The sequence below is a fragment of the Bos grunniens genome, chromosome 14 (assembly GCF_055505025.1).
Source record: "Bos grunniens cultivar Pamir isolate PY7600 chromosome 14, Bosgru_T2T1.0, whole genome shotgun sequence".
Taxonomy (NCBI): domain Eukaryota; kingdom Metazoa; phylum Chordata; class Mammalia; order Artiodactyla; family Bovidae; genus Bos; species Bos grunniens.
This window is the reverse complement of record NC_141178.1, coordinates 63,322,466-63,334,718: the sequence shown is the minus strand read 5'-3', so window position 1 is coordinate 63,334,718 and position 12,253 is coordinate 63,322,466. Positions and strand designations below refer to the sequence as shown.

At 51.5% G+C, this 12,253-nt stretch overlaps 1 long non-coding RNA gene across 1 annotated transcript; it reads right to left on the bottom strand.

Moving 5' to 3' along the window:
- Nucleotides 1-343: 343 nt before the first annotated feature.
- Nucleotides 344-10,640, bottom strand: LOC147359549 (uncharacterized). The gene is made up of 2 exons (XR_015140881.1): nt 10,422-10,640; nt 344-3,935 (listed from the first exon to the last, which is right to left on the bottom strand). It is a non-coding gene; the product is annotated as an uncharacterized LOC147359549 (long non-coding RNA).
- Between the last annotated feature and the right edge of the window lie 1,613 nt (nt 10,641-12,253).

Genomic DNA, 12,253 nt, shown 5'->3' with positions numbered 1-12,253 from the left:
TCTCATCCTTTCTAGGGCCTGGCTCTGGCCCTCACTGGGCCCTGTCTCTGGTCATCAAGACAGCCTGAATGTGGTCCTCACTAGAGCCTGACTCTTGCCCTCACAAGAGCATCATCTGGCTCACATCATCTCTGCGTCCTGATGCTCATCCTTGGAGCCAGTACTGTAGCTGTAGGCGTGCCCTCCACCACCCCACAGGCAGAGACCACCATCCCCTCACAGATTGTCACCAAGTTGTCCTATGGACTCTGCTCAGGCCCTAGCCTGGTCAAGGCTCTCTGCCTCAACAGGGAAGGCTTCCTTTTTCCACTTGGGCTCAAGAGGACAATTATGAAATCAAAGCCAAGAGCAACACAGCACAGGCTTTACTCAGACGCCAAAGAACAGAGAAGCAGGAACTAAGTTCACAGCTCAACTTCTCGCCCACCTGGGGAAAGTGGTTTGATTTTAAACAGTAAAGACACTGGGAGGAGGAGTGAGGCTAATGCTGGGGAGGCAGGTACGTTTAGGGGAAGGGCAGGGCTTTTCTGAATTAGCAGGGGGCCACCTCATTTTTACCTTTTTTTGGTTCTTCACGTTGTGTATGGCCACCAGTAGGTGTGTCACTTAATATAATGATCAAGTTAGCAGCCAGTGGTGACATGAAAGGAGATCTTAATTCCCTGCCCAGGAATTGAACCTGGGAAACCTGGATGAGAACCACGAATCCTAGCCACCAGATCAGCAAGGGCTAGAAGCTAGAAGCCATTTTTCCCTGGATCTTTACCCACGGTGAAAAGTGTATTTATCTCAGAGACAGAAACTAAATTCAGGTATAAATTTTTTAGAGACATAGAATAACAACAAATGGGGAAGCACAGGGAGAAACGGCTTGTTAAGATAGAAGCACAGCAGAGAAAGGGTGTGGGCGTCCCCCCGAGTGAGGAAGAGCAGAGTAAAGAGATGGTTAAGTCACTTATATGGGGCAGTTCTTCCAGGTCGTTGTTTTCCTTCAGGCTGATTATCCGGTTTCTTTTCCCACACCTGACCTACCCTGGGACCCTCCCCTTGGGTGCACACTCACTCTTCAGCCAGGATGGATCTTGAAGTGAAGTCTTCTGGGAAAAGCAAGACTCGTTGCTCCTGGCATTATCTCTTGAGTTTTGACACATAAGAAGACCTTCTGTGCACACGTAGTGTCTCCCTTGTCCCAAAAGAGTGGTGGGCAGAGATCCCTTAACTTTTTACTCATACAGGATTTTGCGCCCCCTTCTTTGTCCTTGCCGTGACTGTTACCTTAAGGTGTTTGCAAGAGACAAACACTGGCTATTTACTCTCTGTTGTTATTTCCATTTCAGAGGGCAAACAGGAGGCCGACTGAAAACACCTAGCCCATCTAACTCTTCCTTCAGAAATGCTAACAGTTGTAAGTATCCACCATGAAATAAAGTACACTTATTTGTGTCCCATGAAATGCAAACAGGAGGCCAGTTATGTCTAATCTAGAGCCCATTTATCTCCAACATCAATAATACAGTAAAATCAACACACAATGTTTGTTGGAAGTCAGATTCATTGCCAGCTTGGTCCCAGCTGGTTCCATCTAGTTTTGCTTGTAGCTACCATTCTTCTCTGGAACCTTTACCTTAGAGACTTTTGTTACCTCCTGCTAAAGGTTGGGGTTAAAGGGTTGTGAACAAGGACACCCCTATTAAAGGAGGGTTCATATGCTGCTACAGAAGCCCCTGGGGTCGCTAAGAGTCAGACATGACTGAGCGACTTCACTTTCACTTTTCACTTTCATGCACTGGAGAAGGAAATGGCAACCCACTCCAGTGTTCTTGCCTGGAGAATCCCAGGGGCTGCAGAGCCTGGTGGACTGCCGTCTATGGGGTCGCACAGGGTCGGACATGACTGAAGCGACTTAGCAGCAGCAGCTAAAGGTTGGGGTTAAAGGGTTGTGAACAAGGATACCCCTATTAAAGGAGGGTTCAGATGCTGCTACAGAAGCCCCTAATCCTTCCCTGAGAATACTGAGTGGGGGTGAGGGCATTCAGGCAGCAGGGTAGATAGCTTGCTCTTAGTGCTCATGTGGTGAAGGGGGCACAGAATCAGGGGCTTAGCCTGCAAACCCCAGAACCAGTCACACATTGGCTCCAGAACTGTTCCTGGAGTGACAAGGAGAAGGGGTGTCCCACCTACTAGACATGGAAGAAGACACAGGGTCTCCTGTGCTCTTGGAATGACAAAAAGGGGTGTCCCACCTACTAGATGTGGAGGAAGGGGGCGGGGTCTGCTGTGCTCCTACAGTGACAAGGAGAAGGGGTGTGACACCTACTAGACATTGAGGAAGAGGGCGAGGTCTGCAGTGCTCCTGGAATGACAAGAAGGGGTGTCACACCAACTAGAAGAGGATAAAGCGGGCAGGGCCTGCAGTGCTCTTGAAGTGACAAGGGGAAGGGGTGTCCCACCTACTAGAAGTGGAGGAAGGGGCGGGGCCTGCTGGGGGGCTCCAGGGCTCAGCACCGGCTGGGGTGCTCACAGCTCTGACGGGCCTCAGGGCGCAGTGGGGAGGCACCAGTGGGGGCCCTGAGCCGGTCACTCACCCATCGTGCCTCTCCCTCCTCGAGGGTGTCTGGGGTGTCTCTTCCCCCATGACAAAGGGCAAAGCCCTGACAGTCACCCCCACCCCAACTCCCCAGGGAAGCTCACTGGAGACTTGGCACCCAGCTGGGGGCTGGTCATGTGGTGGTATCTGCCCTCTCCCTCCAGAATACCAGTGCCCAGAAGGGGAGCCAGGCTCAGCATGAACCTCATGGTTAGTGCAAACAGCACCGGTGCAGGGGCCTGCCCCTAATGGGAGGGAGGCTTTAGAACAGGGCAGGGAGCTTCCCACCAGCTGCATGAGCTTCCTGGGGCAGCGGTGACAAATGACCACACACGGAGGCTCTGAACACCGGAAGCCTGTCCCCTCTCAGGCTGGAGACCAGCCGTCTGTGGTCAGGGTGTCCCAGTGCTGCGGTCCCTCCAGAGGCTCCAGCACAGGGTCCTTCCTGCCTCTTCCAGTTTTTTGGGCTCCAGGTGTTCCTGGGCTTGTGGCCCCCTCCCTCCCACCTCTGGCTCCATCTTCACCTGGTATCTCCTCTGTGTTTGTGTCTCTTAGAAGGACGCTCTCAATGATTTAGGGCCACCCCAATCCAGGATGACCTCCTCTCCAGATTTGTAACCAATTACACCTGCAAAAGACCTACTTCCAAAGAAGGTTCCATTTTCAAATTCTGAAGTCATGACATGGACATAGCATCTGGGAGCCACTCATTCACTCCATACAGCACCCAGTTCCCAGATGCCAGCCTGCCTTCCTCAGGACAGCACTCAGGCTGGTGACTTTCCGTCTTCCTGCATGGAGGTGTCTTTTGTTTCTTACTGTAACTTAGTGAGGTTGCCTGGGGGGACCCTGCTGGTTGACCTCCTGGTGATCCCAGGGACCATGCTGAGTGTCCTCCCGAAGTGCGGGAGCATGGCCAGGGCTCCCTGTGCATACTCTACACTGACCAGTTGGTGGTCAGGCACCTGCACAGGCTGGACTGGTGGTCCCCGGACCACTGCACCTTCTACCACATCGACAGCCTGGTGCACTGTGGGCGGGCCTACGACCATGATGTGTGGACCCGCCTGAATGCTGGGAGCCTTCCTGCCTGCCCCGTGGCCTTCAGCCCCCCAAAGACCCTCCAGTCCTGGTGTGGACACCCCCATCCCGTTGTGGACCCCTGCTCCTGCCATGGACACCCCATCCCAGTGGCCCCCAAGAGGCCTGCTGGGACGGGTGAGAACTTGGCCATGAAGAAGACAGGGCAGTGGCGGGGCTGGACTCTGGACCCAGGGATCAACCTTCTTCTGTGCCATCCAGGTCAACGCTGGTGAAGAAGTCTGCAGAAGCCAAGCCATGGATCCACCTGCATGTAAAGAAAAACCCAGAGTTAAAGAGCCTGTCAGTAGAGTGGAGAAGGCCAGACAGAAGTCAGCCCAGCAGGAGTGGGAACAGGCAGAGAGCAGAGGTCTGTGCCCTCAATAGTAACAACAGGACTGGGGCACCTGGGGAGCAGCTTGGTGGCCTCTCTGAACAGATGCAGCCTCCTGGAGAGTGAGCCAGCCGTGTCCACACCAGATGGGACCATGGAGGCTCGATTGTGAGTGTTACCAGTCTCGAGCTGAGACAGCACATTAGGAGCCTTACACAACTAGATAAGAAGACAGTCAATCTTATTCCTAAAACTGGATCAATCAGAACTTCCAGGATATAACTTGCTTCACTAGTTCCTACGACCTGAATTGTGCCTTGCTAGCCGAAGAGACTTTTTCTATTCTTCCAAGACAATAGATTCTTAATGTGTAAACCTTTTGTTTGAAAAAAAAAAAAATCCGTGTTTCTTGTGAAAAAATCTTCTCCAAAAATACAAATAAAATACTAGTAAGAAGACGAAGACAGGGCCGGCCCTGACTGCAGCAGGTATAGACAAGAACGGGGGCTGCTTGGGCACTGGTGCCCCAAAGGCCCAGAATGTGGTGTCTGAGCCGTTGGGGCTCTGACTCGAGGGGTCCACTTCCACCTGGGCTCACATGGGGGGTTGCTGCAGGGAGAGCCTGGCCTTGGGTGACTTTCCAAGTTGCCCCACCCCAGCTTCACCCCCCTGGGCATTCACTCCCACCCCACCCCACCCCATTAATAGTCTTCAAATGGTGTCTCTCACTCAACAGGCCTGAGTGGGAGGTTTTAACACTGAGTTGGGGGTCCAGTGACCAGTGCCCCACGTGTCCTGCGTGTCTTGTGGGGGGAAGGAGCCTTGCTCTCACGGCCATGCCGCAGTGCACCTGGGCTGGTGGTGGAGGTTGGGGTGTGGCAGCCCTAGGCTCTGTTCTGACAGAATCTCTCTTTCTGTGGATAAGTCTCTCCTCACTCCTCTGTCCTCCCTGGAAACTCAGGAGCCACAGCATAGGGGCACCTCTGGCACCAGGACCCACCCTAGGGAATTTCTCAGAAGCAGGGACCAGGCTTCTTTGTGATGCACAGGGGCTAGGATGCCTCATACCTGGGAGGGCCTTGGACTCAGCTAACTATCACCTGGGGTCTCCTACCCACCCCCCTGGTAGAGGGCCCTTCGATTCCAGGACCCCATGACCCTCCACCATTTTTGACCCTGATTGCAAAGTCAGGGGTCCAGAGACCGCCTCCCAGAAGTCCCTGAAGCTGTTATACTCAGGGTTAGTTATGATGAAGGATGCAGTTAAACTCAGCAAGGACGTGTGGAGCAGAGTCCAGCCTCCTTGGCTGTAGCAGCCCAGGAAGCCCACCTGAGTCCTGAGGTGCAGGGTTTACTGGGGTCTGTCACATCAACATGGGGCCAGGATGTGCCTGACCTCAGCCTCCAGCCCCCCGGGGACTCGGGAAGCCCCACCACGCACCATGCCATCATAACAGACCAGCCTGGAAAAGAGGCCCAGGGAGCAGAGACACCCCCGGCAGACTCAAGGTGACTCCAGAGCCAGAAGCAGAGGCCTGGGCTCTCTGTGCACAGCTGAGCCCCCAGCGCACAGGCCCCAGGGCAGCGCCTGTCCCGAGTGGCCAGCAGGGGCACACGGGGTCAGCTAGTGTCCATGTGCCTCAGTCTGTGGCCACTGGCCACACTGGCCTGTTATGCTCACAGAGCAAGGCCAACAGAGGGACAACAGGGTGGAACAAAGCCAGGTCATGGTCAGGCTGGGTGAGAAAGGGTCCCAGGAGCGAGAAGCCGGCTGCCCTCGCCCGTGAGCCGAGAGCTGACGTCCACCCTGTGGTCAGTCACGTCTCCCCACATCCCCTGTAGGGCTGCATTTCCCAGTCCTGGGGCAGGGTCATACCTGTGTACACAGCAGGATGCACAGCAGTGCATACAGCGGGCCTGATGTCTGCCCTTGCCATGCAGTCGAGACCTGGTGAGGGTGGAGCATCCCCACAGGACAAGGGGCCGACTGCGGGAAGGGTGTTGGGGTGAAGCGTTTAGGAGCATTTGGAGGGAACCCTTGCCTGTCAGAGCATGATGGAGGACACCGACCAAGGGTCGGGGAAGCCCAGGGAGGGTCCTGGGTCACCCCTGAGGCTGGACGAGGGGTGTGGGGCACGGGTGTCAGAGCTGCTCCCTGCTGGGCGACGCCGAGCCCTGTACCCCTGGAAACCACCCGGTGTCCAGCTAGACCGCAGCCAGGTCTAGCTGGACATTGACACAGCTGCAAACACCGGCATGAGGTGTTCACTCTCCTCTTCACCCGGTGTGGAAAAGGGCAAACTGAACTGGAGAGAAATGGGGATGAGGTGGGAAGCGTGGGTGCCTGGAGCCTAGAGAGGAGGGTCTCCAAATGAGGGGGTGAGGCCACAGGGAGCAGGAGGGGGCAGGGGGGTGGGGACGATGGTCAGTGAGCGTGGGGCACTGGGGCACGCCCATCGTCCCTCGGGCCGGCCCCCTTTCCCAAAGGCGGGGTCTATAAGCACAGGGGCCCCTGCTCCTGGAAGGGGATTTCTGTCTGGATGGTCCCCGAGGCTGGATGTTGGTGGGGACATGGGCCAATCTGGAGGCCCTGGTGAAGACATTGCTCTCTCTGAGGGAATGAGGCGCACACTCAGTCCCCGATCTGTGGACGGTCTAGTCCTCTGGGGGTTTTGTCTCTTCCTGGGGGTTAATGGGAATTGATCCTCACTCCATGGGATACACGGGAGGGGAGGGGTGGATCCGTCCTGGCCCAGCTGTGCCTGGGCTCTTGGGCAAGACCTCTCTGGCCCACAGACTCACAGGTGTCGGTCACCACGGCTCTCGACACCCTCCTCCGAGAACAAGGCGCAAGGGCCTACCCTGTGAAACGAGGCACCTGCATCGGGGGCTAGAGGGCCCCTTCTAAGATGGCCACACTCAGGGCAGGAGGTGGGTATGGGCGACCTGCAGGCACTCACCATGGTCACTACACCACTGTGGCTTCTTTCTCAGGCCTGAGATGCCCAGTGGACAGGGGGCAGGCAGCCATACCACAGGGAAGAGTGGGTCTTCCTGGACCTTGGGTCCCTCCTCCGGGAAAGGGCAGGGTTACGTCCAGAGGGAGGCAGCTAGTGACTGCCCTGGGTTTCAACAAGCACGACGCCCCAGCCTCCACAGGCCAGGTTTGGGATTCCTGTGGCCCCAACACAGAACACCAGATGCGTGTGGGGGGAGGTGTGAGGGGTGTAATAGGGGACACTTACCCTCAGGCCTGGAGCCCTAGGTCCAGGTGCTGGGGGCCTGCTCCTCCTGCAGGCTCTGTGGTCAGCTGGTTCCAGGTCTCTCTTTGCCCATTTCTGTCTCTGCTTTCACCTTCCTTCTCCCCCATGAGGACTGCTCCCCCCTCACATAGAGGTCAGTGACCTCATCTCAACCTGGGCAGCTCTGCAGTGGCCCATCTGCACACAAAGTCCCATTCTGAGGTCCTGGGGAGTCCAAGTTCCTGGGCCTCTTGAGGTGACAAATCCTGGTGGTCAACACAGCTTGTGGGGATGTGTGTGTAGGGGGGGTGGGGTTCCAAGGCCAGAATCCAGAAGCCTCATGGAGGAAGCAGTGCCCTGACTCAGGCAGGACAGATGGACAGGCAGAGGCAGGAGGGAGGCCAACTAGGGGACCACCCCTGCCCTCTGGGCACTGAGCAGTCTCTAGAGGGCCAGGCAGGAGCTGGCGGGATGGGGATGTCAGACGCAGGTGGCCTGGTCTGCAACATGGGCATCACTTTTCAGCAACCATAACCCATAACCCAGCCCGCACACCAGTCTCAGCCCTAAGGCTATCCCTTCAAGCCACCAACACCAAGCCAAAGCTAATCAAATCAAACAGTACGTAATAATAAGAAAACTACACCAGTATACCGTATAAACATGAAAGCAAGAATTCTCCACAAAATTACAGCAACATGAAACCATCAGAACATTGAATGGACGGTGCCATAAGCAATATCTCTACACCAGAAATGTCAGGTTGTTCCACATATTAAAACTAAGCAGTGTATTGAACCACTATAAACTGTGAAGCAGAAACACATGATCATTTCAATTACTGCAGAGGAAGCTATAATCAAAGTCCAGTGCTATCTCATGATGCAAACACTCAAGAAGGTAGGAATAAAAGGAAATTTGTTCAATGTGAGAGTAGCATACAAAGCCACATCAAGCTTCATGCTCAGTGAAAAACAGTGGAAGATTTACTCCTGAAATTGGGAACAAGGACAGGAAGCCGGCCTTCACCACTGTTACTCAGTAGGGCACTGGAAGTTCTACCCAGAGGTCTGAGGAAAGAAATAAAAGGCATTCATACATGAACAGAAAAATTAAAACTGTGTCTGCTCGCAGAACACAGATCACACTATCTTATATGCAAAACTTCCTATAACAACGAAAAATTATTTGACTAGTCAACTAATTCAGCAAAGTCATAGGACAAAATATCACTTTACAAAAACCTATCTTGTACATACACACTAGCAATAAATAATCTGAAAATGAGCTTATAAAAATAATTCCATTTAAATGTTAACATTAATATTTAGGGATATATCTAATCAAGACACAAAACTTGCTCTCATGTACATAAAGTTGTCTATACATCTGAAATTACTGGAAAATAAAATACTTTTCAAAGTACCATGTCAAAACCATGCCAGAAAAGCAAAGAAAATATTAAACTTCCATATAGAGGCCAAGCCTTATCCAGATCCAGTTCACTCAAAATCCACATGGAATTCAGAAGGCACTGTGGGAAGACTATATTAGGGCTTCCCTGTAGAGGCTCTTTGCAACCCCATGGACTATAGCCCTCCAGGACCCTCTGTCCATGGGATTTCCCAGGCAAGAACACTGGCGTGGGTTGCCATTTCCTTCTCCAGGAAGGATCTTTCCAACCCAGGGATTGAACCCAGGCCTTCTGCATTGTGGGCAGATTCTTTACCATCTGGGCCACCAGGGAAGCCTGACCATGATGCTGGGGAAGAGTGAAGGCAGAGGAGAAGGGTACGATAGAGGACGAGATGGTTGGATGGCATTACCAACTCAATGGACACAAGTTTGAGCAAGCTCCTAGAGATGGCAAAGGACAGGGAAGCCTGGTGTGCTGCAGTCTATGGGGTCACAAAGAGTCGGACACAACTGAGCAACTCAACAACAACAACAACATAAAGGACTTCCCTTTCCTCCCTGTTGTGGACAACCTGGATGTGGCAGAAACTGGAATTTAAAATTCCAATTTTCTACATCATTCCACCAAAAAACTACTAGAAATAATAAATGAATTCAGTAAAGATGCAAAATAAATACACAGAAATCAACTGCATTCCTAAACAATAATAATGAACCATCCAAAAGTGAAAAAACTCTATTTACAATTGCATCAAAAAGAACTAAATATCAAGGAATAAATTTAACAAAGGACGTCAAAGACCCGTACACTGAAAACTTTAAGACAATGATGAATAAACCAAAGAAGATACAAATCACTGCAAAGATACCTGTGCTCATGGAACAGAAGAATTAGTTAAAGATACTTCTGCTCACCATGAATATTCATTGATAGCCTGAATATTCATTGGATGGACAGATGTTGAAGCTGAAGCTCCGATACTTTGTGGCCAAAGTATTGATGCAAAGAACTGACTCATTGGAAAAGACCCTGATGCTGGGAAAGACTGAGGGCAGGAGGAGAAGGGAGTGACAGAGGATGAGATGGTTGGATGGCCTCACTGCCTGGATGGACATGAGTCTGAGCAAGCTCCGGGAGTTGATGACGGACAGGGAAGCCTGGCGCGCTGCAATCTATGGGGTTGCAAAGAGTCGGACAGGACTGAGTGACGGAACAACTTGTGTTCATGAACAGAACAAATACGGTTGTTAAAATGTCCATTCTACTCAAACCACACAGTGAATGCAATCCTTCCTAAATTTCCAATGATATTTTTCACAGAAAGTGCAAATCCTCCTAACATTTGTGTGAATCACAAAGGACCCCAAATAGCCAAGGTGACCCCGAGAAAGAACCGTCTGTAGGCATCTCCCTCCCTGACTCCACACTAAATCTGGTGAAGCTACAAAACTGTGCGGAATTGGCACAAAAAACAGGCACACGGCCAGAGGTACAGGATAGAGGGCTCAGAATTCTGCCCACATGGATGGTCCGTTATCCATGACAAAGGGGCCGAGGACTCACCAAGGGGAAGGACAGTCCCCACAATAAACAGAGCTGGGAAAACTAAACACCACATCCAAAGACGGGCCCCGGACACCGTCTACACAGTCTACAACTGACTAAAACCCCCGCTTTCCATCACGGCCTCCTGGGTCGCCTGAAAACAGTAGTCATTCGCACACAGGAAACTTCACCAAACTTCTCCTGAATTTTCCCCACCTTTTCTTCTCGACGTCGCCTGAGTCGTCAGGAATCCCAGCTCCCATCAGTGTGGACGCCGCCCCGTGTTGTCCTGAAGCCGACACCCCAGCGACTTCCAAGGCGATTGAGCGCTCACCTGGGAGTCCCAGACGAAGCCCTGCCGTACTTGAGCGGACAAACTCCCCTCAGCTACTCTAAGTCGGAGCTGCAGGGAACACGCATGCGCTGTGAGTCAGTGACGCGGGCTCAGCGCCACCCTGTGGTCAATAAGGAAAGTGCCGGCCACGCCTCACTCACAGGTCACGGGGCACAGCGGCCCCTGCTGGCAGAACTGCTGAGTCTGTTAAACTGGAAAGCGAAAGTCGCTCAGTCGAGCCGGACTCTTTGCGACCCCATGGACTATACAGTCCATGGAATTCTCTTGGCCAGAAATACTAGAGTGGGTTGCCTTTCCCTTCTCCAGGGGATGTTCCCAACCCAAGGATCGAACCCAAGTCTCCCGCATTGCAGCCGGATTCTTTACCAGCTGAGCCACTAGGGAAACCCATTAAACTGGAAATTCAAACTCAAATGAAGACAATATCCCATAACTTTTAAAAAATAGGTAAAGAACAAAGAATTGAAAACCATATAGAATGAAATAAATGTAGACGCAAACTTTACGAGGTACACAAAATTCACTCAAAATTATTTATAGACAACTTGAAAGGTTGCTGCTGCTGTCCACGTGCTATGCTGAGATTTGCTGCCTCCAGAGGAGAAGAATTTGATCCGGGGCCAGAGACGAGGCTTGACCACTGGAGCTTTTTGTGTAACACAATTTTATTCAAGTATAAGGGAGATAGAGAAAGCTTCGGACATGGACATCAGAAGGGGCAGATAGAATGCCCACGTGCTAGTTTTTAGCAAGGCATTTTATGTCTGTTAGCGAGCTTCTAATCAGATAAAAGAAACACCTCAAGGGTGAGGGGAGTTTCACCAGGCCCCCCTCTCACAATATGCATTTTTGAGATAGGATGGCACAAGGTGTATCATTCCTGGCCATAAAACAATTGCCATGAATACTGCTTTGTTGAGCCATTATTAGCCCAAGGTTTGAGAAAAGAAAAAAAAAAGTTAGTCTTAGGCAGAACCTGTTTGATCAACAGAGAAGGGGAAAACAAAAGAAAACAAAAAACGTCTGCCACTTGCAGTTCCCCCTGCTGCTTGGGGGCCTCTGGCCTTCCTGTTACCTTCTCACAAATTTTAAATGCAAAACTATTCAAAATTATAGAAGAAAACACAAAACAAAATTGACATGAGCTTGGGTTTGGTCATGTAGATCACAAGCTTTGTAGTTGTAATACACAACACAAAACACACCATTCCAGAAAGAAAAGCAAGAGATTCCATGGATGTTATAAAATTAAAGATTGCTACTGTTGTGAAAACCTCATTCAAAAAATCAAAAAACAACACAACTGGGAAAAAAATATTTGCAAACACATATTTAATAAAGGTTTTATCTCAAAATATACAAAGAACTCTAACACAACCCCATTAAAATTAGGAAAGCTCTAAATGGACACTGGGTCAAAGAAGGTACACAGTTCACAAAACTGTGCCCAGGACTGGGGAGTAGAAAAATAATGGTCCAGTTGACTCCTTGAGCCATGTGTGACCATGGACTAATCCTGTCCCTCCTGGAAGCCTCAGAGAGATAGAGAGGGAGCAAGGGGACGAGAGCCAGTTGAGCTTATACCTAACTAACCTGACCATTCTCACCACTTTCATTCAGCATGGTCTAGCAGCAAGAATACTGGAGTGGGTTGCCATTACTTTCTCCAGGGGATCTCCCCAACCCAGGAATT